The sequence below is a fragment of the Lygodium microphyllum genome, chromosome 25 (assembly GCF_053477565.2).
Source record: "Lygodium microphyllum isolate KBCC chromosome 25, Lygodium_microphyllum_v1.1.10, whole genome shotgun sequence".
Classification (NCBI taxonomy): domain Eukaryota; kingdom Viridiplantae; phylum Streptophyta; class Polypodiopsida; order Schizaeales; family Lygodiaceae; genus Lygodium; species Lygodium microphyllum.
The window spans coordinates 58,798,173-58,801,409 of NC_141159.1; the positions used below are offsets into that span (position 1 = coordinate 58,798,173).

The following is a 3,237-nucleotide window of genomic DNA, read 5'->3' on the forward strand; positions in this document are numbered from 1 at the left end:
AAAGCAAGACAACATAGACAAATCCCAAGACTACACCCTTGTGACGCCGCACATAAGAGGGTTCACCACTGGGTATAGGGAATCACACGTAGTGTGAAAATAAGGCATGGCTTTGAGTCACTACTACTCCCTATATAAGTGCATTCGATGATAACGGCATGGTATAGCTACAAAGCCCTTACACCTCCCAAGCTGCCTAGGTGGCCCCCCGTTGTAAGAAGGGGCACCCTTTTCGCTTTTGGCCCCTTCCTATTGGCCCGGAATCCTACACTCAGGCGGCCGCGTTCGGGTGTGTAACGAGCCCTTAGCCACGGAAATGGCGGTAGCCAGTATTAGGGTTTACAAAGATCGTATGCATATATGTACATTGCCACCAACCGCTGTTTTTGTGATGGTGGCCTTAGCGCCTTAAGCCTCCCCTCCTCCTCTCGTGAGGCGTCTGCAGTACGCTTTATGGCTCCGGAAGACGAGAAGATGACCAGAGACTTGCCCTTGGATTTTCCCCTCGTAAGCCTCTTCCTTCATTCTTTCTGTTCCTCCCTCGTCTGCTGGTTGTTTGATGATGATGTCCTGCATTGGCTGACGAATGCTCGCGGCCATAGTATGTAGCTGATCTGCCAATGTTTCCCATGCTGTAGGAGTCGGAGCGGCTTTGGCTTGGCAGACGCCGTGATATAATCCCTCGGTCCAGTCCAATGACAACTACGTTTACATTCTCCCTCAATCGATCCGCCCAAGGAGGATGAAGAATTGTAGGAGAACAGGGAGGGAGAAAAGCTGCAAGAGGAGCTAGAGAAACCTTGAGCACTATTACTCAGTAATAGGTTAGTTCTATATTTAATTAAATTTTCTGGTTAGACTGCCTGAGATATGGTATAACCTTATTCATGTCCTCTAGTATTGATTTCTTTACATTTGGTGACCTCATTTGTGTCATCTGCATGAATGATCGGATTCAGATGCTAGTAACTGTGCGACACGACTGTGATGTACTCAGAAGTAGCAGTAAAACATTGCTTTGTTGCTATCTGTCAACCGTGGCCGCTGCGTTGCAACTTGGGCAACCATATTCAGCCATATCATTGCAGGCATTATAAGTGTTGTGTAACGTTTTCCTTGGTCCGTCTTATGAATGAGTAACATTTCGTCTTTAATCATCTTTAGGTTTCTCAGCGTGTGGCTTTGGTTCTACTCTTCATCACTGTTAAATCGTGGCTGCTGTGACTGCCTACACATTCTTATTCACAACTTCTGTAGTTTTTGAAGCCTAGCCTTATTTTTTATAATTGCTACTTGTACAAGATGCTGTTCACACAACATCTTCTAGCCTCGTGGCTGTAGCAAACAATAAATACGAAACTCATGGCTGCCTGGAAGTATTGGTTTCCAAATCAGTTACCGCGTTTCTCACACCTTGTTTTTGCTAGTATTGCATTGTGCTGTCTATATGGCCATAATTTCTCACAATTCAGGAAACTGGTTGCTGGATGGAACTAAACGTTTCATATGGTTACCACAGCTCTGATTTTTTAGCTGTGGCCATCGTTCTGATCTTTTACTGCTCCCACACATCTGTGGCATGGCAATGTATGGAAAGATTGGAAGTCAAAGTGTCTCCTGGGTAGTACCAACTACTTCAAGCTGTAGATTCTTTATGGTTCTTGGCACTTTTGTAAATCTTCAGCACTGTGCAATCTGCAGCACATTGTCTTGATCAAGCAGGTCCTTGTATGATGTACTGGAGTGTAACACGTGGTGCTTTTGGTGTAGACAATTTGTTGGGAATTACATGTTGGGAATTACATGTTTGCCTGTTCCCAAGATGCAGTAGAGTAAACTTTTTGTGTCGGCCTATGTTGAAGAGTTTATTTAAAGGGTTTAATGAAGTCTTTATTGGCTAAACATGTGCAGTTTCCAGATAAGCCTTAAGGTCAGGCAGTCTAGCGGTTGTACCGTTCAGGAGACTGGCTTCCTTGAGGTGAGACTATTAACATATTTTTGCCTTTTCTAGTGCAAGTTACTTTTTTAACAAGGTTCTACTTTCGTATGAGGTGAAGAGTGGATGACAGTTGACTGTAACTTTTATCCTTAGTTACCCCTCAGAAATGAAACGTTCACACATCCAGACAAGCCTACTCTAATTCTGGTGTAAGGCTTGTGTCGAAGTTGTGAATAGATTTTTACTCCCCAGTATTACATGTGGTGTTAGCAAGTATTCAGCTAGGCCATAGTTGTATGCAGTATATGTATTGAGCATGCAGTGTGATGTGCTGAACTTGGTCACAGGAAAGGGCTGCTGCCTAGCCTTTTCACTTACAAACTCTGTTCCCTGTGATTTCAGTTGCTCTTTGTGAAAGTGCCACTTTGATTTTCACCGTTTTCTTGTTTAGTACTTGTATGTTGATCTCATCACTACGTTTGGCTAATATATTAACGTGCTTCTCAAACTGCTTCATTTCACAATTTGAAGAGAAAAGTAAACATGTGCTGCCTTTTCCAGATGTTTACTAGCTGTTCCCCTAGCCATTTCTGTTCCCTAATCTTATATTGTTTCCATTGTAGCAGAGTTGACCGTTTTGGTTGCTGTTGCCAAGTCTGTTATATGTGACTCTGGTTGAGCTTGTCAGTACTATCTGTGCTTGTTCCATGCTGGAAAGCTGTACTTTAAAGGAAGGTTGGCAGCTATAAATCTCTTATGAATTGCAAGGACAAGCTCTGATGTCTTCGTGTGGGGATGTGTCCTGAAAAGAGGGTAGTCATATACACGTTCATCTGTAAACACCCATCTCCTTTAATGAGAGTGTATGTACACCCTTGTTATAAATGTTATTTTATAGGGCACATTTTTATGTACTCCAGTTCCCTTTCGAAGGAAACAAGAATTTTTAAGCTTGTAGCTTCAGACTGTTATGAAGTACAATAAGAATTGTTCATCTGCCCAATGTTGATGTTATGAAGGCAGTTGAATCATACATAATTGCCAACATACAGCATTCATTAAAATTCAAGAACGTAAGTATATCATCTGATTTAGCCAGCATAATCTTCAAATCTCTCATTCAGGCAGTTGATGAATATTCAATATATGAATTTTGTGCATGCACAATAATTGCATTTGAGTAACATCTAATTGGAGTAGCAGTTTATTTTTGAAATATGGTATAATCAGTACATGATGTTGTGAAAAATTGGGATACAAGCATTACAACAAAATGCTTTGACCATCAATGACTATTT

At 41.8% G+C, this 3,237-nt stretch overlaps 1 long non-coding RNA gene across 1 annotated transcript; it reads left to right on the forward strand.

The window, feature by feature from the left end:
• Positions 1-296: 296 nt before the first annotated feature.
• LOC148014261 (uncharacterized) lies at positions 297-3,028 on the forward strand. The gene is made up of 4 exons (XR_015688747.1): positions 297-507; positions 639-824; positions 1,912-1,978; positions 2,566-3,028. It is a non-coding gene; the product is annotated as an uncharacterized LOC148014261 (long non-coding RNA).
• Positions 3,029-3,237: the final 209 nt, after the last annotated feature.